This window comes from Tamandua tetradactyla, chromosome 17, assembly GCF_023851605.1.
Source record: "Tamandua tetradactyla isolate mTamTet1 chromosome 17, mTamTet1.pri, whole genome shotgun sequence".
Lineage (NCBI taxonomy): Eukaryota > Metazoa > Chordata > Mammalia > Pilosa > Myrmecophagidae > Tamandua > Tamandua tetradactyla.
Window position 1 is genome coordinate 14,735,171 of NC_135343.1, and position 25,923 is coordinate 14,761,093.

General features: G+C 56.2%; 2 long non-coding RNA genes across 3 annotated transcripts in view; both read right to left on the reverse strand.

Annotated features, from left to right (window-relative positions):
* Positions 1–25,923, reverse strand: part of LOC143660751 (uncharacterized) — a 94,822-nt gene that overhangs the window by 64,356 nt on the left and 4,543 nt on the right. The gene's annotated exons all lie outside the window — the stretch shown is intronic.
* On the reverse strand, positions 20,991–22,048 carry LOC143661501 (uncharacterized). The gene is made up of 2 exons (XR_013164643.1): positions 21,679–22,048; positions 20,991–21,308 (listed from the first exon to the last, which is right to left on the reverse strand). It is a non-coding gene; the product is annotated as an uncharacterized LOC143661501 (long non-coding RNA).

Genomic DNA, 25,923 nt, shown 5'->3' on the forward strand with positions numbered 1-25,923 from the left:
TGCTTTTAGACAAATGGCCACTGCCTGGGCTTCACTGGTAGCAGATGGTCAGGGAAGGTCAAGCAAGGACCACACTATTAAAGATGAGGCCAGGGCAGGACTGAAGCCTGATGTCCTCCTCTCTGAGCAATTCCTCTTCCTCAGCATCCCACTGCCCCACTCAGCCTTCATCCTTCCATGTCTGGACATCACAGTGGTCATCTTCTTTGCTTTGTGCATTTAACACAACCTCCAAGTGGTCCCTAGAGTTATTTTTCCAAAACACAAGTCTTACTGTGTCAGCCCTCCCTCATAAGCCTTTGCTGGCTCCCCATAGGCCATCTGATGAAGTCCTGCCTCCCTGGCACAAGAATCAAGTCTATTGCAACTGCCTCCTTCCCCCCACCTGGAGTGAGCACGTAGATCAAGGGCTGGGACTCCACAGCCAGTCCCCTGAGCTCAGATCCTGGCTCCAATCCTGACCAGGTAGGGACCTAGGACAAGTTGCTGATACTTTCTGAGCCTCAGTTTCCTCTCTGAAAAATCAGGGTAAGAGTATCCACTTCATAGGGGGTTTGTGAGGATTGAAGAAGGTGCATAAAGATTTACAGTGGAGCTCCCAGCACTTGTTGGCTCCTGTCATCACTATAAGGATGATGGTTACGTTTTCCCCACTGGCCCAGGAAGCTTCTTGAGGGCAGACAGCATGTGACAGTTGCCTTTGCAGTCCCCTACTCTCCCCCAAGGCCTCAGTTCAGTGTTTTGCCACTACGTATGTTCAGAAACACTGGCTTTGTGGTTCTGTAGATGAGGATATAGTCCCCAAAGGCAGGTTGTGGATTTGTTTTCTCTCTGATCCAGAACACCCTCCTCTGCCACTGCCCTGCATTGGCATACTTCTACTCTGTCTTTAGGACCCAGATCTGTCACCTCCTCCAGGAAGCCTTCCCTGACCCTCAGGTTGGGTCAAATCCATCAATGTTCTCCTTGCATGCATGTCAAGTAAGTCTTGATCAGTGTAGTATTATAGAGCGTTTATTGGTTTATGGACTCTCGGGCTCAGTAGCAGCCCGATAAAGGCTTTGATGAATGAATTAATAAATTTGTCCTGTGACTTTGAGCAAATTTCCTCTGTCCTGTTCTTGCCAAGGGAAAGGCACTATCTTTCTTGGATAGGTGGGAGGAAGGATCTGGAGGTGGCAGGGTCAGGGGAGGAATAGAGTGACTTGTGAGGCTTACAGTGGCCAGGTTGGATGGGTCAGGAGCAGCCACATGGCTCATCTGATGAAGGCCAGGATAGAGTTATCTTGTCCACTGATGTGCCTCTTCTGGGGAGCTCGCTCCAATGGGGGTGGAAGGCCACGGTGCCTGGCAAGGCAACATAAAAAAAACGAGGTCTCTGTTGGCAGCCTCCTCCCATCCTGTCACCGGGTCCAGGAGCCCTTCCCACTGAATCCTATCGCCCTGACCATCAGCCACCAGCTGAATGACCTTGAGCCAGCCACCACCTGTCCCTGGACCTCCAAGTTCTCATCTCTACCGACCAGGGGTTAAGGTGCCACCATGGGCCATGCGGTGTCTGGGAAGGAGGCCAGGGTGGAAGCCTGGCTCGCTGGTCACCTCCCTGCTGGGGTGTTGGCCCAGGCCGCCGGGTTTCAGCTTTCAGAGTGTTTTCCTGTCTAGAGCACTTTCTATTTTTCAATACTTTTCCTATCACAGCCAAACAACAAAAAAGGAAATTGGTTGAGCCTTCTACGGACCGAGGGCTGGGAGAATGGGGGTGGATGGAACCCACCCTGGGAAAATCCTAACAGGCTGGAAGCAGGGCCGGAGGGCGAGAGGCCCCCCCACCCCCATTTCCCAACCTCCCATGCCTCCCCCTCCGGGCTGACTCATTGTTTTGCAACAAACAGTGGGCGGCCAGGCCCCCGCAGGTCGGCAGTTCCCGCGGGGCAGTCCGGCCCCAGAGCTGGCTGGGTTCAATCCCAGGCCTCCCAACGGCCCGGCCCGGCCCGGCCCGATTGGGTTATCTCCGCCCGCATCCCCTTTGTCTGGGGCGGCCACTTGCTCATTTGAGGTAAACAAACTCTGGGCAAGTGAGGAAAGAAGGGCCGGTTATCTCCGGAGGCCCCGCTGGGGACTGGACGGAGCAGTGTCCCCCACCCCGGCCCCCCAGGATTTCAGAGCGCAGAATCCAGAGACAGTTTGCTGGGGTTCAAATCCCAGCTCTGCCAGTTACTGTTGGTGTCCTTGGACAAAACTGTATGATAAAGCACCCACTGGGTAGGGTTGCCTGAGGAGCTTTTTGTAAAGGGCTAGACAAATAGTGGTAGGTTTTTAAAAAGTGTATGTAGAAGTGACGCCACACGGGAAAGGGGGCTACAGGTAATAGGAAATAGGCTAAACCCAACGCCCGGGATTTCCCTGGCCCCCTCCCCCTCCACTGCTCCCCCACCCCACCCCCACCCCAGCCCAGCTCCCTCACTCTGCATCCGAGCCCGGAGTGCATTGACGGGCCCCAGCGGGATGGGCACCGAGGCCCTGAGCTCCTTTTCAAATGGAAGTTGTGCGGGGAAATCCTCGAGGGAGGTAGGCGCCAGCCCAGGAGCGATTGGCCGCTGGAGGGGCTGCACTGGGAAGCTTTTTTATTTCTCTAAGAGCCCTTGGGGTTTTAAATAGATGACCCCCACCCCACCCCCTACAGACCGGCCCAGCCCGCAGGGGTGAAGCGATGGCGGGGATGGGGGAGGGGTTGGGGGGGCATGCTGCCACCTCTCCCTGAAGTCCTGCAGTGGGACCTATCCTGTCTTTTTCTGGGTTGATTTTCCCAATTAATTGATTTCCTAGACTCATGTTCCAGACTCAAATCCTGCCTCTGGTACTGAGGAGTTGGAAGGTTTGGGACATGTTACTTTCTCTCTCAGGCTCCATTTCCTCTTCCGTAATGAGAGATGATAATCCCTGCCTTGCAGGAGGGGTGGGGGTTCAGGAGGCAACACAGGCAAAGCTCTTAGAGCAGTGCCCGGTGCCCATTAGTGGGTGGCCTCTTCCCCCTCGGCCAGCCCTGCCCCAGGTGACCCCCCAGCTCCACTCCTAGACCACTTGGTGTTGTGACCAGGCCCTGCCTTGATGTTTGGGCCCCAGTACCTGAGAATCTCTCTGCTCTCCCCTAAGTCCTTTTGGCATCCAGGCCACATCTCCCTGGGATTGGTCTCCCCTCCCCACCCTGCTTCCTGCACCCTTTCTGGTGTCTGGAGTTGAAGGGCCTGATGCCCGCTTCTCGGCCAGTTCCTTTCTGGTTCTCCCAGTAGTGCAACCTTCTAGAGTTGAACAGCGTGTCCTTCAGAGCCTGAGGGACTGGGACTTATGTCCAGGCTGCCATTCACTAGCAGTGTGACCCTGGGCAAGCCAGGCTCCTCTCGGAGCCCCTTTCACTTAGTCATTCAGCACACATTTCTGTGCACGTGCTCCATGCCTGACACCGTGCAAGGTGCCGTAGGAAAAGTGGTTAATACAACAGATCTGAACCCTCCCTCAGTAAGTTGTACCGTCTAGAGGGAAACAGGCATTAAATACATACTCAAATGCATAATTATTGATTACCACAGAGGGTAAGGGGTGCTGTAGGAGCGTAATATTTCTTGGAGGGGTCAAAGCAAGACATCCCTGAGGTTTAAGCCAGAATCTGAAGGAAATCTAGGAATAATAGAAGCTAGGGAAGTAGAGATGGGGAGACTATTGCCCACAGTGAAAACAACACGTGCAAAGGCCCTGAGACCAGACAGAGTTTGGTCCTTGTCTGGAAAGAAGGCCAAAGTGTGAACGCTGCAACAATGCATTTGGTCAGCAATTACTCATTTGCAAGTGATAGAAATTCAACCCAAGTGAGTTTCAGAAAAACTCAAAGAATTCTGGGACAGCTCCCCAAATCAGAGGAAGGACTGAATTCCCAAGCCACATACAGGGCGGGCAGGAATGCCTTGCTTTCTGACTCTCACTAAGCCCCTCACTTCTGCTTCTTGCTGGGATCAGCTTCGTTCTCTCCCTCATTCTCTCATGTCCCCCATGTGACAGGGAACAGGGCTGCTGGCCGGGTCTGAGTCCTCATCTTGCTGGTCCCACCATCAGAGAAAGACTTACTCGCGTTCTCTGATCCTAAGTTCACAAAATCTCAAGGTGGGACTCTGAATAGCTCAGCTTTGCTCAGGCACCTAACCCTGGACCAATCTACGTGGGGCCAAATAGATTGGTGTCTTTGATGATGTGGCAGTTCTGTATTGGAGAGGTGGGGGGAGTTGTTTCTAGAGGGAAAGGAGGGCCTCCAGGCTAGCAAAATGATGGACGTCACCTCAGATGATTAACCTAGTCAGGTGCTTACTCTACAGAAAATGGGCTAATTTAGTACCATTAAATTCCTAATTTACGTACTCAGTACATTACACTGGGCTATGCTTTAGTCTTGTTGGTCGTGATGTGCCCCTAGAAAAATGACTCTGCTCCTGTCTTCCCATTCACCTGGGCTCACCAACAATCTCCCCTAGTGCATGGCGTCTCCCTCCCCTGCCCCACGCTGTCCCTTCCAGAGGGAATTTCCTGGCCCTCCTTTGTAAGGGGCTCCTTCTTTAGAACTTTCAAGGCCATCAGGGACCCCAGAACAGAGGCAGGATTGCTTGGCGTGGCTTCTCCAACCTTTCCACCTCCTTCCAACATCGTGGGTCGGTATCAGCTCAGGCCCAACCTCCTCAAGGGAGGCTCCCTTGACCTCTGTGGCCTTCATGCCCCTCCTCACTGACCTCCAAACAGCCGGCGGCAATAACCATTGGCTCAAGTTTAGGGAATGCCCTCTCCAAACTGTACGGGCTTGTGTCGCTTAATCTCTGAACAACAGACACCACTGCCCCACTAGACTGAGAGCAAGCAGAGGCTCAGAGAGGTTAAGTAACTTGTGCAAGATCACAATGGTGGTTAGTGAAATAACCAGGACTTGAATGGGAGACTGACCATCTCGAAGGCCAGGCTGTAAACCAGGGCCTGGCAAACTCTGGCCCACAGGCCACATGCAGCCTACTGCCTGTCTTTAGGTAGTCTGGCTTTTTGATACGTTTGGAAAGAAAAATTGAAAGAAGGATAAAATTTGGGTACACATGAGAATTATATGAAATTCAAATTTCAGTCTCCCTAAAGAAAGTTTTATTCATTGAGTAACTGTCTATGACTGCTTTCATCTTCCAACGGCAGAGCTGAGCGGTAGTGACAGAGACCAGAGACTGTGAGCCCACAAAGCCTAAAAGTTGTCTGTCTGGCCCTTTACAGGAAAAGTGTTCTGACCCCTGCTCTAAAGGGCTCTCCCACCCAGCCCGCCTTTCCTGGCTGTCCCCCAGCCCCATGGGTCCCAAGTACCCCCCATCTGCCTTGAGGACTTACTGGCTTTCGGAGTGAGCTAAGCTCCTTGCAGGGACAGCAAAGCGAGTCTGAGCCCTCTCTGGCCTGCCACGTACTCAAGACTTGTCCTGGATGGGCCAGAGGGTTTAAGACCTGAGAATGCCCCCCAAATGCTTCTAAACCAACCCTATGGGCCTCCCCTGCTTCCTTTCCCACTACCCTGGCTGAGCCTGGCTGTCCATCCCGGGGTCAGCCGTGGGAGGCCTTCTTCCTGGCAGGACCCGACTCCTCGGGAGTGCACGCTGGATCTTGTTCGGTTTTCAAGGAACCAGCTTGGCGGAAGGGATAGTCTTAACCTGAAGGATGAGAGGGACAGCTGTCACAGGACTAAGTGGGATAGTGAAAGATAGCCCTGAGGCTGCCCTAGTAGGTGCTCTGGGACCAGCAGCCTTTGTGAAAAGAAGGAGGAGGTAAGAAACGGGGAATTCTAGACCTCCAGGATTTGGCCTGCCAGTGTAGCGCTTTTGTGTAAATTCTAAAAAGCACTCCACCCCCCACCCCGCCCTCCTCCAGCATGCGCAACCCTGCCCAGGCCAGGACACTGGCTTTAACAAGCAGGGTGGGAGCTGCACTTCAGCCCCCACTCCCCCAGGACCCCGGGCCCCTTTGTGCAGCTCACACCCCCTTACAGCCGTCTGTGCTGGCCCTGCTTGACCTGTGAGTAGGGAGGCCCTGAATGGGGTGTCTTGAGTTTGCACCCCAACTCAGAACTAGCTCAGGCCGGTCCACAAACATTCCCGGGCCTCAGCCTCTTCTTCCATATTATGGGATGCCTGCCCGCTCTCCCCGGCAGCAGTTTGGAGGATGGAGGAGCCGATGTGGAAACAAGGGCCATCCACGGGCAAGGTGTTTGATGGCGGCCAAACGGAAGCCGCCATTTGGGGTCCTCCAGAAGCAGCTGTTTACAGACAGGGCTTTGTGGCTGCCGTCATCTTTTTTGAGATGATACGAAATTGTGCAGATCCAAAAAATAAATTGTACAAAGTTTGAAAAAAAAAGAGGGGCGTATTGCCTATAATCAATCATCTCCACACTTTATCCTGCTTTTCTGGGGAGGGCCAGGGAGATCTGGGGAAGGGAAGACACCACAGCCAAGTTTCTCATCCTTCCCAGACTTCACCTGGGAATCTTGTTAAAATGCGGATTCTGGGGTGGGGCCTGAGAATCTGCATTTCAATAGGCTCCCAGGTGCTGCCAGCGGAGGACTGCACTGCAAGGGCTCAGGTCTCCCCCTGCCCCCGGGAGGGGGCTGACGTGTCCCAGCCCTGCGGGGGCGCGGGAGCCCTGACAGCTTCCCCCGTCCCAGGAGACCCAGACCCCGGGGTCTAGACCTAGCCCGGCCAGCCCCAGATCTGGAGAGTGTGGGAGTGAAGCCATGGAAGGGCCTGAGCCCTCAGCGGAGGACCCGGGTATGCAGGCAAGAGCTGGGTTTCTCCAGATCAAAGCGGGCTCCCCAGCCTTTGATTCCCGGACAAGCAGCCTCTTTGGAGGATGATACGGAGTTTGGGGCGGCGGGCTTTGGGGTCTGGCGAGAGTGGTCAGAGGGCCCCCGCTCCCCTTTTGCATAACAGCTTGGCTGCCTAACAAAAGGGCCGTCCTTGAAAGGCCTTACGGGGCTGTTAAAAGCTTCCGGCAATGGTTTAATTGGGGGTGATTAACGTGGCCTCCCCAGGAAGGCCCTTCAAAGGCCGACCAGGCCTGCGCCCTGCCCTCCGCGCCCCCCGGCGCAGCCCCTGCCGGCGGCCTCTCCCCTCCCCTGGCCCCGACCACCCCCTTCCCCGCGGCTCCCTGCAGTTCGAGGGAGTCGGCGGACAGGGCCCTTTGGCCAGCCTGTCTGGGGGGATTCCGTCTCGGGCCCCGGACCCTCAGCACCATTTGTTCGCACAGTTTGGTCTCGTGGCTGAGTCGGGGGGTGCAGTGGGGGTGCTGAGTTAGAGACTCACACAGCCCAGGAACCAGGTCTCTGTCCGGTGACATCCTGGCTGGCCTCCCGCCACCTGCCCTTCTCCCCGGGAGACCTCCGCGGTCACTGCTGGGGTCCCATCTCCCACCACACATGAGTCTTCTGGGCATCCATGGAGCAACCTGGGAGGCGCTGGTGATGATCCAGAGGTGACCAGAGGGGGGCTGCGAATTGCGGGGAGACGCTGGATCGGTGAACAGGCAGAGGCGACGGGGCGCACCTGAGCTCAGCGGAGACGCACTGTAAGCCGGGACCTACTTTGAGCTGGGGAGACTGTCTGGAAGAAACGGAGCACGGCAGGCTCAGTGTGGCCCACCTGCCAACCCTGATGTTATCAGCAAGACCACCACTGGCTTCTCTGACGGACTTTGCAGAACCAGCCACTCGGGGACCCTCGGAGGAAAGTGGGTAGACTGTCCAGCAGATCTAGAAAGAGTCACTTTCTGGGCTTCTGGTTCAGGTGCCCAGGGATCGTGGAGTCTCTCAAACATAGGCTTTGGCCGAGTCAAGTCACAGACACTGGCCTTTTAGGGGCTGCTTTTAATGCCATTTTCCTCTCTTGCCCCTTCAGACCCAATCCCCAAACAGAAAGCCCAGAGGCTTTTCCCCTCTGGGTGCTCTACCTTGTCCTCCAGACCCTGCCCCATGCCCCCCTCAGGCCTTGGTCCCAGGAGGACTGGACAGCGCCCCTCTGAGGATGGGGATGCTGGGATTTCTGGGTTTTCCGCACTTGTCAGCGCAGAGTCAACACAGCCCATCCTTTTCACCAGGAGGGGCTGTGGGATAAAGCCACCCCTGAGGCTGGGAGATGGGGAGACTGAGGCCTGATTTGGACTGATGAAAGCCTCTACGCTGGCATCCGGTTCTGTTCTGAGTCCCCTCGAGGGAGGTGTCCCTGACCGCCTCCTCTGTCCACCCCACACAGCTTTCTTCCCTGCCCCAGGAACCTGCTTGGACCCTCCATGGCCCACTTGGGCAGGGCCAGGTAAGCAGGCGCTGGGGGACAGGGTAGGCAGCACAGCCCCTGAGCTTTCTGACTGGGTCATAGACAGCAGGTAGGTGCCCTGACTTTGATTTTCAGCCATTTCTGATTGCAGAGATCTGGCCGCCGTTTCCGTCATCAGCCCTCCTGGCTGCAGCAGCTCACAAGCCAGAGCTCAGGCAAGTTAGGAGGCAGTGAATGAATCCTGAACCCCAGCTCCACCTCTGAAGGCAGAAGACAGAGGAACAGGCATCCAAGGATCCCCAGAAAGCCAGGTCTAGAAAAGCCATAAACCCACCACTGCTCCGGCTTCGGCCTGGCCCAAAGTCCCTCTGTGAAGTGTTCAGGCCTCCAGACGTGTCAACGCCAGATAAAGCATGTGTTGAGGACAGAGGGACATGAGATGAGAATCAGAGATACACAACCAGGCCAGGCCCCTTGGAAAGGAGGTGTCTGCTCCCCGGTCCTGTTCACTCCACTTGCTTACCTGCCTTCTTGTCCTATACCCGCCCCCAGACTTACTCCTGTGCCCCTAGGATGACCAACTGTCCTGGTTTGCCTGAAAACCAGGTGTTTCCCAGGACACAGGACTTGCAGTGCTGAAACTGGGAGGCCCTGGGCAAGCCTGGTTGAGTTGGTCCCTTCCTTTGCTCCACTGACTGCCCTCTGCCCCCATCTGAAACAGTGGGCTAAGGCCACCAGCAGCCTTCAGTAAATGCCAGTCCCTGCGGCCCTTTTTCCTCCTTCTCCCCCATGGAGTGGTGGCCGGGCTAGTGGGAGCCAGTCTGGAGGGAGGGATGGGGGTGGGGTGAGGAGGAGGGAAATAACTTCCCCCAGCCCCCCAGCCTCGTCCCGCTTGTTCCCCCCTTCTCTCTGAGCTGGCTGCAGGGCCGGTGCCCTTTATCACCCCCTCGCACCATCAAGCCGCTGAAGGAGTATCTCCTCCTAGCCCACCCCAGCTCTGCCCTGACTCTGATAAGCAGGGGCCGCCCCAGGAAGACGGAGGCAGCGCTGCAGCTGGCTCCTCCTGGCCCTGAGTCTCCCTGTGTGAGCCTCGCCTGGACCGGGCCACGGGGGCAGCAGGACAGCCATGTGCGGCGTATGCGTCCCACGCACTGGCGCCAGGCCTCCTCCTCACCGGCCCTGTGGCGCACCGTGGACGGGGGCTCGTGGCTCCTGTGACCGAGGAGAAAATAGAAGCCCAGAGAAACTGAGAGACCTTCCAGGGTCACTGGCCAGACCCATAGAATGTCAGGGCTGGAAGGGGCCCCAGAGACCTTTCCCACAGGATGACGGGGCTTCATGAGGGTATTCATGCCAGAAGTAGTTCTGGGTCCCACCAAGAGCAGACCCACAGGTAGAGATTCAGCACCTGTACCCTCCTGCACGCCTCACCCAGCCTCCCAGGGCCTCCCGCCAACAGGGTCTGCTCTTTGCTGCCAAAACTCTGATTCAGTGTTGCTGGCCCTTCCCAGCCTCCCAGGGCTCCCACTGCCCCAGCAAAGCACCCCAAAAATCATGCCACATCCATCCTCCTTCCTCAGTGGGTTTAGCCCTTACCACCCGGCTGGGCCCTGGAGCTCATTTTCCCCTTGCAACAAACAGAAGAGACAAGTGCTTTACTCTTATCCAGACAGCAGTGGGGTTTGGCTCCTGAGGGCTCCAGCGGCTCCCAGGACCTCCAATCCCTCTTCTTCCCAAAGACCTCCGCCCTGCCTGCCTCCTCCAGGAAGCCGTGCCTGCCACCTCCACCTGCCCTGGCCCAGCTCCACCGGCCCCTGCTGCCTGCCTTCTGCCTGATGGTGGGTGTGTTTCTGGCACACTTGCACACTGGAGGCCCACCTGCAGCTCCCCTCACCCACACGGCCTGAGCCCACTCGGGGCCCAGCCAGAAACTCAGCTGCAGGAGGCAACGGAGGGAAATGGACTCAGCTTGGGGGTGAACATTGTGGCTTCTTGATGCACCCCGAGCCCATGATATATTTCTTGATGCACTTCTGAGGACTCCAGAAGACCCCAGAACTCTCAGTATGTGTCAGGCAGCCCCAGAATGTGGAGGAAGTGGAAAACAGAGACCCTGAGTTAGTTACCCAGAGAGTCTGAAGGCTGGGGTTGGGAGGGGAGGCTCGTGCAGGCCCGAGGGGACCCGCGTGCATCCACAGTGGGGCATGGAGATGGTGTGCATTCACGTGTATGTGTGTGTGTGCGTGGCTGACTCCTCCAAGTGGGTGTGATTCATGCACACGCGTGGAACAGGCTTTGTGTCTGGGTTCTCTGCTTATGTGCTTGAATGCGTGTGAGGAGCACCCTCCCTACGTGAGGGCACGCATGAGCCCCCACTCCCCCTCCCCTGGCTCCTACTCCACCTCCAGGGTGCTGTCCCCACCCCCACCCCCCCCAGCCCCCACGGCCCTCCCAGCACCCCCGCCCTGCAGCCCTGGCCCGCTGGCCCACCCACGAACACTGCCCATCTTGTTCTCCCCTGGCCTGGAGGCTGCCACCCCACCGAGGGTGGGGGGGGGCGACTCCTTCCCAAATTACTCCTGAAGCCCAGCACAGGACCAGGGCCCAGCCTGGTCAATAAACACCTGCTGAACTGAGTTAGACCCCATTAAAAGGAACTGCGTTTAAGTGAATGGAAACAAGAGCCTACTAGCTTTCCTCTTTCAACCTTTTCTTCTCTGTAGCTTTCCATCCGTGCCCTCTGAAATGGGTTTGCTGTCTCAACCTTCAGTTTACCGAGTACTTCCTTGTTCACCCTTGTCTCTTAAATCTCGAGAACTTTAGGCTATGAAGTATTATCCTCGTCGCACAGAAGAGGAAACTGAGGCTTGGCGAGGCCAAGGGTCTTGCCCAAGTTCACATGACCTGGAAGCAGGGAGCGGACACTGGCATCCCGGTGCCCAAGTGGACCTCAGCCCCCGTCCCCAGCTCCCTCCCCACCATTGAGGGGAGTGGGTGGGTGAGAAGGTGGATCCCAGGGCCTGGATGGGGTTCCTTCTAACCTCCTCGCACCCTCTCCATGTCCTGAGGTCACCGTGGGAAGGAGAGAGGTGAAACAAGGCCCCCAGAGCCAGGGGTGACCCCACCGGGCCAGCACTCCCTGCAGGGAGAGGGGGAAGGAGATCTGTGGACATTGTTCCCCGGCCTGTGGTTACTGATTTGAAAATAGCCCTGTTCCTCCCGTGTCGGCCAGAGAGTTAATGATTAAGGGAGGGATTAAATATTAACCACCTGTCGGGCCATGGCGTAATGTCTCCGTCTGCACCTGAGCCTACCTAAAAATACACCCACAGCACAGAACCAAGGACTTTTCCTGGAGCTTGGCAGTGCGAGCCCCACCCCCTCCACTGGAGGTATTCCAGGTGGGCTTTCTGGGGGAGGAGGAGGAATTGCTGCTGCTGTGTTCCCGGGGCTTGGAAGGCAGCCTGGGTCAACAGGTTACATTCCTACATATGACCCAGTTTATCAGTGTGCTTATCTTCTTTCCTAAGTCCTTCCTCCACCTGAAGACCCCTCTGTGTTTACACACACCAGGTTCCAACACCCTGCAACTGGGTTTCTACTTCACTAAAAACAGAAAGGAGTGGTGCCCTCCCCACCCGAGCCATTCTTTTCTTTCTTCGAGCATATGAAGGACCCTCCCAGGCTAACGGGGCCCTCACCACTCTGAGGGCCTCCGCCCCCTCAAGCTTCTCTCAGCACTGGGGGACTCTGCCCGCGTGGGCCATGGGCAGCTGCAGGAAACTGGCTGCTTCTGTTGCAACAGCTCTTTGAAGTTCAACCCTGCAGTGCCTGTGGCTGGGGCAGGGGCAGTTCCAGCGTTCCCAGGCCCCAAGTATGGCCTCGGGGAGCAAGTCTGTCCGAGGGCAGCACGTCTGTGGAGCCCGTGCTCAGCCCCCCTACAGCCCACAGTGGCAGGGCAGACAGTGTGACTGGGCTCATGCATTCTTTTGCCAGAGAAGCTGAAATCTTTATTCGAGGAACGAGCATACTCATAAGCTCTTATTTCTGCTTACGGGGAAGGCTGAGTCTGCCGAGGGTCAGCGTGGGCCTGTACTAGGACCCATGTGTACCACACTGAACTGAATTGGCCATCGCAAGCCTGTGGACAGGCATCGTCCTTCCCATTTTACACATGGGGAAACTGAGGCTGGGTGAGGTGAAAGGACTCAGCCAGGCTCAGCCAGGACATGGCAGCGCTGGTCTCCTTGGCTCAAAAGCCCCACAGTTTAAAGAACCTTACACTGTTCTTTGCCCAGCTGCCTCAGCTCCAAGCTCTGCTCTTGTCCAGTCCCAAGTGTGGCTTTCCTTTTAACTTTTTACTTTCTCTCGCCTGCGCCTGAACACTGACAATGGCACAAGGCCGTCCCTCTGTAGGGAAAGATGACTTCAGCTCTTCTCAGCAAAGGCCTTGTCCTTGAGTACCTGGTATGTCATCTGAGAAGACTCCACATGGAGCCCTGGGCTCTGCATGGGGTCCTCCCAGGGCTGCTTCCCTCTCCCTGGTGCTTCTGACTCCCTCTTAAAATAGGGCTCATCACTTTAGGGCTTTTTGCTAAGCTTCTTGCAGAAACTTCTAGAAGGATCCACCATTCTCTTCTTCTTGCAGGCTGTAAATCATCGTGCCTGAACAGGACTGCTCAGGGCCAACACTGCACGGGGATTTCCTCACGCCATGGCTGTGTTTCCAGATGAGAAAACCAAGGCTCCTGGAGGTCAAGTGCCCCACTGGTCGGGTGGCTCCCCGGTGAGTTCCTCAGGGCAGTGGTGGCCCTGAGTGGGGCTGGGGGAGGCTCAGTTGGTACCAATGGGGGCTCCTAGGCCGACAACTATGAAGCTTTCTTTAGGGGCTGCTCCCTCTTGTCTCAGGGGAAGTAGCCCCTGTGTTGGCCTCAGCAGACCCACGTGCTCCCCCCCGGCCCCAACACCCCTCCCTAGGCTGCTGGCTCGAGTCCAGTGCTCCCTGTCCTCGACGGTGACCCAGGCCAGGACTGAAACATGCACTTCTTGGCCATAACAGAGTCCCATTTCCCACTGCCAACACGTCCACACACGCTTGTGCACACACACACTTGCGCATGCCACACTGACTCTGGCTTTTCTGTGGGAAGAGAGCTCAGCCCAGGCCCTATCCTCCTGAGGGGCGAGGCCTGCCCTCTGACCCGCACACACCCCTCTGTTCCCTCACTCAGGCCCAGGGGCCCAAAGCTCCATCCCCTGGCCGCCGCTGGGGCCCTCCACCCTGGCCTTTCGCTCTGCATGTCTGTCTGTTTCGGACTTTCTCTCTTCACGCAATCACATGCACACAAGTTCAGATGAATCAGGCAGGGAAGAGGGAATCAACAGCCGATATCCAGACAGATTTTAATTGCAGATGCTCAAATTTTATTTGCTTCTCTTTTGCATGTGTTTGCAAAGGCTGCTTTGGCAACTCACCATTTTCCCAATTAGCACAGAGAAGTAACGGATTTGTGGGCACAGGGGAGGCATGGAATCTCCAAAAGCCTGGGGTGAGCCTCAGGACCTGGGTTCCAGAGCACAGAGGGAGTAGAGTGGAGACAGGGCACCTCGTTGAACTGAGCAAGGCAGGGAAGTAGGGGTGAAGCAGCAGCCCCTGTGTGGGGTCTAGAGGTACCTCGTAGGTCTGGGCTGCCCCCTGCCCTGTGCACCCTTCCCGCTACCCAGCCAGGCTGGGCTGGGCAGACTTGGGCTTTCAGAAGGACCCAGTGCACGGTGAGGCACAGAGGCTGGGGGCTAAGTACGAAGACAGACCCTGAGGGGGGTGGGGTACAAGGGACACCCAGGAGGAGAAGGCCCCAGGACTGAAGGTGCTGGGGAGGCTGGGTCCCACTTTTCAGGTGAATGCAGACATCAGTGGCCCAGCACCGTCTGCCCTCCCTCCTTGCAGCTCTCACTCTGTCCCCCACAGAGACCGAGACAAAGTTCCAGGCAGTCAGGGTGCTGGCTTGACTCTGACTCTGACTCTGCCCTTGCTGGGTGACTCTGGGTAAGTCCCTGTCCCTCTCTGGGCCTTAGTTTCCTCCTCAGAAACTGGGGGAGGGGGAACAGATTTCCTTGGCCCCATCCAGGTCTGACCTTCTGCTCCACATGACCCAGCCCCTGCTGCCTCCCTCCTTGCTCAGGAATCTTAAGAATTATCCTCCACCTGTAGCACCAGGTTCAAATTCCAGTATGGAGGACCTGTGAGAAAGTGGCATCACCCAATCCAGTCAGCCTCATCTCTCCCTGTCTCTTGGGGCAGTCCAGCAGGGCCAGTTCCTCTGGATCTCTGCTTGCTGTAGCCTCCTTTCCTCTGCCCACGCAGTGGGCGCCTTCTGGAACCCCTGCCCCCTTCCCCAGGGCTTGCATCAGGGGCCTATGCTTGGTTTACTGCTTTGCTCATACCCTCCTGAACTCAGTACATTTTGAAAGGGGGCCCCACATTTTCATTTTTCATGGGCTCCACAAGTTATGCAGCTGGTCCTGCCTTCCCGTCTTCCCATTAGCCCCCCCTCTGCCCTCCTCCCCATGCATCCTCACGGACCCTGGGAAAAATGGGAGGCCTGGGATGCGTAGCTCCGCGTGCCCTGGGAGAGGGACCCGGATCCTTTGCATACCATAGACTCAGGCTTCGTGTCACCTGGGAGAATGGCTCAGGGACTGCAGAGGGGTGTCATGGAGCACAAAAAGAGGCAGAGACTCTGTCTTTGAAGGAGACCTGAGTGTGATGGGGGAGCCCAGGCACCTGGCCCAGGGATCCCAATCCCATTGGGGAGGCAGATCCCTGCAGGGCACAGTGGGTGTGACGAAGCCCACACTCTGAATCTCCTTTTCTCCTCCCAGAGGTCTTATTGGGGGGCACAGTGGCAGGAGGAAATGTGGGCTGCTCCTCAGGCTGGAGAAGCACAGGTTGGACCCCTTGTCCTAGTCCTCAGCCTGCAGGGCTCCCACTCTGGAAGCACTTCTTTGTGTGCCCCAAGAGCGAAGCCTCTCCCCTTACACATCCCACTGAGGAAACTGAGGCAATGCCTTTCCTGTTTCCTGGACATGCCTTCCTGGCTGGGCCCCAAGGCCTCCCTGCCTGTCCTCCCTGGCCCTGAGGGTGTGTGGTCTGGCCTTCGGGGCACAGAGCCTACTTCCCCATGCCCCAGCTGGGGGGGCCTTGTCCCATGGGCCCTGTGAGTCAGGCCCCACCCCAGCCCTGGAGCAGGGAGGTTGGACAGTGACCTCAACCTCTGCTCACCTGGGGAGCCTGGTTGTCATGTAGGCAGGGGGCAGAGGATGAGCCCTCAAGGGTTGGATGGGGCAGAGCTGCCCTGTAGGGGCTGAGATCCTCCCCCTGGGGCCCCAGGGGGCAACAGAGACCCCGTCCAGCCCTGGACCCTAGGGACTGGAGTAGGGGAGCTGGGACCGATGGGATGGAGTGTCCTGACTGGCCTTCTGGCTTTTCCTCCCACCGCCTTCCCCGTCCACAGCCCTGCCCACAGGTGCTTGCCTGCGCCTGGGCCTGCGCCGAGGGTCCTCCCCCGACCAGAACACCCTTCCCACCTCTCTCAGCCATGACCATCGCACCTGAGAGCCGCGTTCCCCAGGTGCCCTCCCGGAACCCCAGAGTGGCTTCTGCCTCCCCTGGCCTTTCTCACGCGGCTCCTGGAGAGCGGCACTTAGCAGGGCACTCAGATAGTATTTGCTGGTGGACCTCTCTTGCTTTTCTCAGACCTTGGCAGGTCTAGAGCTGGGACCAAGCTTGCAGGTGTGGCAGGGAGAGCAAGTGTTGTAGAGGGTGAGGGGCAGGTGGCCGCGGGGGGCGAGGTTTGGTTTTTTTCCTTCCGATGTGTCCAAAGTGTGTGTTGCACGCGCCGCTGTGTGAGACCCTACATGGAGTGGGTGCGGACAGGTGATGAAGCTGGGGCTCGGCGAGATGAAGCGGCTTGCTTAGTCACACGGCAGTCAGCCCGGACAAAGTTCAGCCTGATGGGCTGTACTGGGTCAGTATGATGTCCGAGGCCTGACCTGCCTGGCCCAGATAAATCCTGCACTGAGGCAGGGGGCTGAACTAATTGACCTCTCAAGGGCCTCTAAATCTGAGGAGCTGAGTACCCAAGCTGATTACAAGCTGAGGCTGGAAAGGGCTCCCAGCTCCCCCCGCCTCGAGCCAGCACCCCTGTAACCGCGGGCTGCTCCCTCCCAGCAGCCTAACCTGCTCCCAGTTCAGCTGCACAAACGGCCAAACGTCTCTCTGGAACCCAAACAGGAAGCTGGGGAGAAGGGGGCCAACGGCTGGGCATCTCTTGAGGCTCCTGCAGGAAATGTGGGGGGAGGAAGGTGGGGGCAAAGACAGGACGTGCTCACTCCACGGGCCCCGGCCTGGCACTCGGCTAAAGCCTCTCTGGGCTCTCCCTTCCAAAGGGACTCCAACCCACCTCCCCAGCACAGGGACCAGGGAGGGCTGTGGGGTACAGAGGCCTCCTTATGGCAGGCAATGTGGAGAGGGACTCAGGAACCCTCACCCCAGGGTCACTGTTGAGGCAGGCTTTTTCTCAGATAATCCAGGAGATGCTATTAACTTCGTTTTTTTATCATCCCACCCTAGAGGGTCAAGCCCCCAGGATGGAGATACCTGGACTCAGGTCTGTTCCGTCATGGGTCAATCTGGGCCTTGGCGAATCCCTTCACTAAGCCAAACCTTGATTTCTTAGCCCATGAAACGGAGCCCCCAGTGCTCTTCCCACCTGAGCAGGGCAGGGCCTGTCTGTGCACCAGGCACGTGGGCAACGCTTGGCATGGAGGTCACGTCCAGTGTCACCAGAGACCTCAGGCTGCCTTGCCCAGGTCCTGGGGGAGCGGTGACCACAAACCAGGAAATCCATGTGGCAAGTCTCAATGAGAGAATTGGGGTGTCACCTCCCTGTCCCTGCCACCCCACAGATCCCCAGGCCCCCCAGAGATCACAAGCAGGTGTGGCACCTGCCCAGTGTCACCTGCAGGGATGGAGCAAGGCTCCTGGGAGAGGACCTGAGCACAGGACTGAGCTTGGAGGGCATCTGCCCAGAGCATGCTCCAGGGCCTCCCGCCTCTGCCTCTCGCTTAGACTGGGGACCAGAGGGTCAGAAAGCGGGAGGCCCCGGTGGGCTGTGCAGATTGCAGGCACACAGGCAGAGCTCCTGGTTCTCGCTCCACCGGAAAGGCTGCCTGCGCTCTCAGGGGTACAACAGGCGGGAGAGGGGGAGAATCAGCAAGGCAGGACGCCCTGGCCCCCACAGAGAGTCCCCTTGCCCCGTCAACTTCTCATCCCCAGCCAGGCCCTATCTGAACAACACAACAAAACCAAGGCCCCCCTCCTCACCAACTGTAATGGCCTCTTTCTTTTCCAACACTACAGGAAAAGAAAATGACCCGTAATCCCAGATGCTCATATAACATCTGTTGACATTTAAAAGATAATTATTATGAGCACGGTAGGAAAGTCAAACAAAAGGTTTCAAGTAAAAGTAAAATTCCCTCTTTTTAGGCTTCCAACCTGCCTCTGATAGTGACCAGTTAACACTTTCTGTGGAGCTGGCTGGAGAAAAAAGTGTTATGCTCACACTAGCCCATGTGGACGCATGTGGGAAAAGAGGCGGTGCTATAACTCTGGCCTCTCACCTCTGCAGCGTGGCTGAGAGGGAGGAGCTTGTGCAGAGCAGCCCCCCTGCCCAGCCGGCACCCGAACTGGTGCACCTCACAGCACCTCGACGTGGGGTCTGATCTCCGGTCGGAGCAGCAACATCTCACTTGCCTCCTCCCTAGTCACTTCTGGTCACCTCTGGGCCACCTCAGAGCCCAGAAATCAGAGAAGCCCTGGAGGCCGGGAGCACTTCTCCGGACCTCGGTTCCTGCCTCTCTGATGTGGGGTGACCCTGCTCTCCCAAGGTGGAGGTAGAGATGACAGAAAGACAGTGGGGCCTAATAAATGGCCTTCTTATGGCCTTTTGGAACGCAGAGGCTATTTGAGAGGCAAAGTTGCCCACATGAGCTCCAAGGAACAATAGAAGGTAGAGGAGTAACAGATGAGGAGACAAGAACAGAGAGACTGGGAAACTTGCCCAAGGTCACACAGCTGGTAAATAGGAAAACCAGGAGGTGATTACTCTGGAATACCTGGTGGACGGGATTGCTGTGGGAAGGCATGGCTGCGTTGGAGTGTGCAGAGTGGGGGGAGCTAAGTGGGCTGGAAGAGGCTGAGGGGAGAAGGAGCAGGAAGTGAACAGGGTCCTTCCAAACTGGCCGAGGTGTGAGAGCTCACCTACCCTCCAGCCCAGGGACTCAAGCCCTCCTGCAGCCCTTCCCCTCCCTGGAACCCTGTACCAGCTCTCTGTGGACTCTGCCAGAAGGAGTGACCATGGGGAGGAGTGCAGAGAATGGGGGTGGGGAGGGAGGGAGGCCCTGACATTATTTAGCACCACTGTGTACCAGGCACGGTGTAAAGTACTTCTGTATCTGATGTCATCATTTAATCCTTGCACAACAGACAATTTTATTGCTAAGGGAGGCTAGATATTCCAGGACCAGACTCTCCCTCTCTCCCCACCCAGGAAGCCTTCATGGGGGCTGGGTGGCCACCTAGGCCCAGTGGGCAGGGGGATGTTGGCGGAGATGATAGAACCTTGCAGGCCAGCGTCAAGGTGAAGCTGGGGGGCGACCACCACGGGGCCAGCTGTGGGCTGCCTTTCCCCTCGGCACCATCCTCCTTCCTGCTGCCCTGTCCTTATCTTCAGCCAGGACTACAGCTGTCCCCTGAGTCATCAGGGCTTTCTAGTTTTCTGGTTTTCACACATCTGCCTCTGGTTTGGGTTTCCACCTTGCTGAAGAGAAATTTCTCCCTTGCCCTCCCCTTCCTGTGCATGCACAAGGACACATGCTCTGCTTGGTGACTTCTCCAAAGTTCTCTTGGGGTGGGACCCCCAGGGTCCAGGGGATCCTGAAGCCTGCAGGGCTGAGCTGTGGCCGAAGGGTCTCTGGATCAGAGGCTGGCTTTCCTGGGGCAGTCCACTGGGGTTCCAAGATACCTCCTACTTCAACTGTGGGCTCCCCTGCCACAGGCCTCACTCAAGAGGAAGTTGGAGGAAAAGTTATGTCAAGACAGGAAAGTATAGGCCTCATCTCCTGCCTTTGGGCAAAGGCAGCAGGTAACAGGAGCCCTGGCCTCACGGGGTATGAAGCCACCCATACCTGGTCCCTGAGAAGGAGAGAACAACTGGCCTGACACCGTCAGCACTGTGGTGAGGTCAGAGAGGGCAGCTATGCTGTGGGCAGGCACAATCCCGGAAGTCTTTCTGCAAGAGGGAGCATGATTCAGCCAGGCATTGGGAAGGCACTGCTGGTAGGGCAGAGCAGGGCAGGACGGGGCGGATAACTAACCCTTCGGGTATTTGTTAAGTAACTACTTTGGCTCTGTTCTAAGAACTGGGGGCACAGCAAAACAGATTAAAAAAAAAGAATCCCCAGAGCTGACATTATAGTGGGAGACAGACAATAAATAAGACAATTATTTAAATCATGTAGCATGCTGGATGGTGACAAATGATTGGGAGAAAAAAAAGCGTTGGGGGAGAGGGAGTGAGGAGGGGGGGCAGGTTATGTGTAGTGCTGCAAGGTTAGCTATGATAGCAGGGAGGGGGCTGTATGTGGTGGGGACCAGGCTTGGGGACCCTGGATGGCAGATTAGGACTTGATTAATGTGCACACGGAATGATGGAAATGGGGTTTAGGGTGATTCTCCCCCAGCCCTGAGAAGGGAAGCAATGAGGCACAGAGATGGTACAGGGGCAGAGGGTCAAGGAACAGCCTATGGCCCCCCAGGCCAGGCCAAGTCTTGGTGGGCTGCCCTGGGGGTGGATTCAGCAACCCCCATGGGGAGAGGTGCCCCCACACTTGTGAGCATCCCCGCTGGATCGTGATGGCTGGGTAAGGGGCTCACCCTATGAAAGCCAGGTCTGTGGCCCCGAGTCTGCAACAGAAGGAAACCCAGTGCAGGTAGGGGGGGGCATGGAGGCCCAGGCCAGAATAACCTGCCCTCCAAAGATCTGCAAGTCTGTGACAGTGTCTTTCTTCTTTCAGGGGGCAGCGCTGCCCCTGATGCCCACTTCTTTCTGGAAGCCCTCCCTGATTAACCCTTCCTCTCCCTGGGGTGGGAAGATGTGCATACTCAGCTTTCTCAGAAGATGCTACTTCTCGTGCTGGTCAGGTCCTATTTTAAGGTCTAGAAAGATATTCTCCTTCAACCGACCCCACAGCCTCTATTTATATTGACCTAGATAAAAATTCTTATCTGTTTTTTTTTTTAAGGGTTCTGGACTAGGAATCAGCAATTTGCAGTTGTAGTCCAGACCTAACAGACTCTTGGGGAAGCTATTTCTCTGGGCCTCAGTTTCCTCTCCTGTAGAATGTGCCTGCCCCACCAGAACCACTGAAGGGACAGCATCAGCAGTAACTGTCACTCACTGGCCCCATGGCCATCCCATTTTGCAGATAAAGAAACTGAGGCTTAGAGGGCATACCTGAGTAGTGAGACTCCAGACACCTTGCTCTAACTCATTATTCAGCCAAGAAGCAGTGAAAAGGCACCAACTACACGCCAGCCACTGAGAAAGCCACAGCCTTTATTTGAGCATCCCGTGGGTGTCCAGCCTGGCTCTACACTGCAGAATGTTTGGGGGAGGAGGGTGCAGGTAGAACACAGTGCCCCCTCCGAGGTCCCGGATGGTGCAGGGAGACAGGGCTTGCCCACCAGATGCTCGTAGCGTGTAGCTGTGTAACTGCGAACAATGCACTTAACCTCTCTCTGCTCAGGTTCTTATCTATGCTTGGTGGTAAGAAGGCTGCTTCCTAGGGCTGGTGTGAGGATGACACACGACGATGAGGGCATCCTGGGGGCCTGGGCTTGGTAGAGTGCGTGCTCTGTAAATTATGGCCATTATTATTAAAATGAACAACCAGAGAACAAGGGAGAACACTGGGCATGGCCAGGTGTCAGACTGGGGGTCCATGGGTACCTAGGAATTCAGAGCAGGGAGAGGGGCCTGCGGTGTGGAGTGTACAAGGGAGGCTTCCTAGGAAAGAGAAAGGAAGGTGTTTGGGCTCGGGGCAGGGGGGAGGTGTCTCGTGTGTGTGTGTGTGCGCGCGCGCGCGCACATGTGAGAGAGAAAGAGCGCAAGAACGTGGCCAAGTGTGCTGAGAGGGTCACCCTGGCTTTTCACAGAGGCCTCAGGGACACAGCCCCAGAAGGCTTTACAAAGAGGCCAGCTCCGGAGGTGAGGGAGGCACTCACCTCCTCCCTTTGCCAGGGAATGCCTGGCTTGTGGTAGGCCTGAGAGAAGCCGGGGTAGCCCCTGCCCGGGCCCTCCTTTTGGTCCTTCCCTCGGGCAAGGCCCCACGGCTGCAGACGCTCACTCACTGGGGAGCTCCTTGACCCTCGGCCACTGTCCCTCCCATTCCGGGGATGGGGCGGCCGGAGGGGCGGCCCGGAAGCGCTGCCCAGGGCCTGCTGTGCAGGAGGGGAGAGCACCGGCCCACAAGGGTGTTTACATTTTCCCTCCTTCCCTCCCGGGTGGCCCAGCCGGCGGGGCAGTTACACCACTGCGGTTTGTTGGCCCCGGGGAGTGCCTCCATTACACAACGCCTGACACAACGGCCCCACAGCACGCCCACGCGCGCGCGCACGCCACTCACACGCCCTCACGCACACCCGCCCCCACAGCTCCCCCTGCCCCCGCCCCCTCGCGCCCTCGCAGCTGGCCACGCTGTCGTTTTGGGAGGATTTCGGCCGCCCCCACCCGCAGGCGGGAGGGCCAGGGCGTCCTCCCAGGGCCCCAGCTGGCGGAATGTGACTCCCCCTTGGCCCCTCGCATCCCAGGGGCCCAGAGCCCGGTGGACAGACCCAGGCTAGTCCAGAGGCTCTGGAAATAGCCTCCGTTTTTTGGCGCCAGCCCAGGCAGTGTGTGCTGTCCCAGGACAGGGACACAAAGATAAACCAGACCCCAGGGCGCAGTGCCCGCTGCGTGGACCCCAGAAGCTCAGACAAAGCGCAGAGAGAAACAGGGTGGGAAACAGCCTCTCCAGAACAGCGGCTGGGAGGTAATTTAGGGCAACATGTTTTGGAAGATTACTTGACGGCAGCATGTTTCAAGCTTTTAAATGCACGGTTTCTCTCCACGGAAACATGTGATCACCTATGACCCAGAAATGCTGCTTCTAGGGATTCAAGTGATAGAAAAACTCACCCAAGGGGGTGCACAAGGATGTTTGTGCAGTGTTGTTCATAAAAGTAAAATGATGAAGAGCCTCCATCGATAGGGCCCTCATGATATGGAATTCCAGGCAGTCATTAAAAGAATGTGCCGGAATACCGAGTGAAGACTGCTGGCCACTGGACAAGGGGTACAATATGACCCTATTCCTAGAAGATATAGGAATGTGCGTGCATAAATATTTATAGCTGCATAATAAAATGTCTGGGACACCCCATGAAAAATTACCACCAAACAGTCACTTCAGCTTGAGTGGCTCTGAAGAGGAGGGGAAAGAGACTTTCTCATTTATACCTATGGAAATTCAGTGGAGGCCGTTTGGTTAGTCCTAACAAGCATGCATACGTTTGGAATGAGAAAAAAAATAAACCGGAGGTGACCTCCTCCAAGTAGCAGAGTGTGTCTTCCTCTTCTGCACCGCTGGGCCCTCCACTCTCACCATGGGGGGGTGCGGGTGGAGGTGGCTCCACTGTTTATGAGCTGGGAGGCCCCGGCGAGTCTGTTCATTTCTGAGCTCCATTTTCCTCATCAGTACAACGGGGAGAACAATCCCAGGTCATAGGGTGGCCTAGTTTTGTTGTATGAAGCTACCGAGCCTCTCCTAGGAGCCAAGCTTGGGGAGTTCAGGGAGGATATGCCGTTCTTGCTTTGAGGGCCTTAGTGGCTAGAGGAGACAGATGCAACTGGCTGTTGTAGGACGATGCGAGATATGCCAGGATAAGCGCTTGCACAGGACCCTGGAGTGGGCTGGGAGGGGCTGGAAGGATAGATGTGAGGTGGAGATTTGGCCTGTGCTGAGTGCTGAGGGAAGAGCTGGAGGTGCTCCAGGCAGAAGGCACAGGGAACGCGAAGGCCCAGGGGCGGGAATAAGCATGCTCCAGCACAGGGAGGGGCAGTGAGCATTCAGATGCGGGAGGTAGGCCCAAAGTCTTGAGGGAAGGGCATGTTTGGAAGCTTGGATTTGCACTGTGGGTGATGGGATTGTTCACAGGCTCTCAGGACTGGAAGGGCATGACCCCTAAGTGTTTTAGGTAGCCTGCCCTAGAGGAATGCTGGCCAAGGGGAGGACCAGCTGGGGGCTGGGTCCAGGTGGGAATGGGGGAGTCCTGAGTTGCCACGGTGATCGAGACAGAGAGAAGGGGGTAAATTCAAGGTATAGTTAGAAGGCAGCATCATTAGATTTTGATGACTCACGAGGGGAAGGGGAGAGGGAAACTGGGCTAACTGGATGGATGTGATATCATATTTATGGTGAAAGGAACAACTGGAATAGTTGTAGGGGTTTGAGGTGGCTCTGAGGCAACCAAAACGAGGCTGTCAGGTGCAAATGAGACCCGGGCAGGCAGTCAGGTGGAGCTCAGCTCTGCCTGGCTCTTCCCCTCTGTGGGCATTTATAGTTCGCCCCAGGGAGCAGTTTTGTAACGTTCTGGATTCTCTTGGTTCCAGGAAGGAGGGAGACCCATCAAGGGCATCATGGGTGTGTCTCAGGGCCTGCACTGAGAAAGGGCAGCCCTTCAAGGTGTTAGATGATGAAGGCTTCCTTCCTCATAGTTGTTTGCATTTTACTGAAATATTCTAGACCAGTAGTGCTGGCCAACAGGACTTTCTGCGATGAGTGAAATGTTCTGTACTGTTCCATACAGTAGCCCCTAACTCCATGTGGCACCTGAGCACTTGAAATGTGGCTAGTGCAACTGAGGAAGTGAATTTTAAATTTTATTTAATTAACTTAAATAGCCACATGTGGCTAGTGGCTACCTTAATGGACAGATCTAGAATTTCCAAAGGAAAGCAGGTGCCACTTTCATCTTAAAGGCCAGGTGATTGGGGAAGGTCTGTGGGCACAGGCTGTGGGGGTCTTCCTGACTCCCCACCCCTCCCCTCAAATTCGGTGCCTATTGATTAGATGTGAAAAAGACTGGAGTAATAAACTCTTTTTGTTTTGGGATGCATGGGCTGGGAATGAAACTCTGGTCTCCCACATGGCAGGCAAACATTGTACCACTGAACCACTGGAGTAATAAATCTTACACCAGGTTCTAGTGTTACTGCTTTACACGGATCGATTCACTCATGATAACCCAGTGAGGACGGCTGTGTCATCTCCAGCACTTCACAGATGAGGAAATCCCGGGAGCGTGAGGAGCGTGCAGGGTCTCACAGCTGGTCGTGGAAGAGCTAGGTTTGTGCCCGGGAGTCGGGGCTGTTAACCACTCTGCTAGCCTGTCCCTAGTTTCATCTGTGGGACCCTGAGCCAGGCCCTCTCCTGGACACTTCACCCACGGTGTCCTATTTTGACCCTCACGGGGGCTTGGTGTGGCAGGAGCTACATCATTACCCCTATTTCATAGGCAAGGAAACTGAAACCCACAAATTTGCTCAAGGTTACACAGGGAGTGGCAGAGCAGTGAGAATTGAACCAGAACTACGGGAGGCCCTGCGCGTGACCCCTGCACTACCAGGCCTCTTCCCACAGGGTGGTTGGTGGTGCCAGGGGCGAGGCCCAGGCTGGAGCTCCCTGGGGCTCTGGGCTCATAGGGCCATGGTGTGCAAGCACCTGGCCAGGTCCACCCCACAGACCCTCAAGGTCCTCCCTAAAATTGCCGCTAGACAAAGGTTTGGGTCTGCTATGGTGAGAGCAGTTACTTAATGTTGCAGTTCACACTCAGGGAGGACACTGCCCAGGGCTGCTTCGTTTCCCGGTGCTCATCTAAAAAGTTAGAAATTGAGAAGTCTCTGGGGGAGCCCTCCCACCCTGTTTCCTCATCTGTGGAATGAGAGGCCTACATTAGATTAGTGGTTTCAAAACTTTTTTTTAGCATTAAAATTGTTTTTATAAGGAACCCACTTCTTTCCAGCATACTGTTGCATAACCACCACAGAGTTTAAAAACACAAATGTGGTTATCTTACTTCTCGGCTTAAAATCCTTCAATGGCACCCCCGTCCCTGCCCTCATGAAGCTTAGGGTCCAGGAAGAAAGGACAGTATACACATAAGCAAAGCCATTTAAAATGTACCAGAGGGTGACAAATGCTAGTTAAAAATAAAGCAGGATGAGAAGAATGCCAGGTGGAGCTGTTAGAGAGGATGGTTTAGACACCCCGTGAAAAAGGAATAGTTCAGCAGAAACTTGAAGGAAGAAAGTTATCTTGAAGAGCATGACAGAGGGAAGAGCAAGTGCAAAGGTCCTGAGGCAGGGAGCTACCCAGGATATTTAAGGGTCAGCAACCAGTGGGTATGGTTGGAACAGGTTGAGGAAGGGGA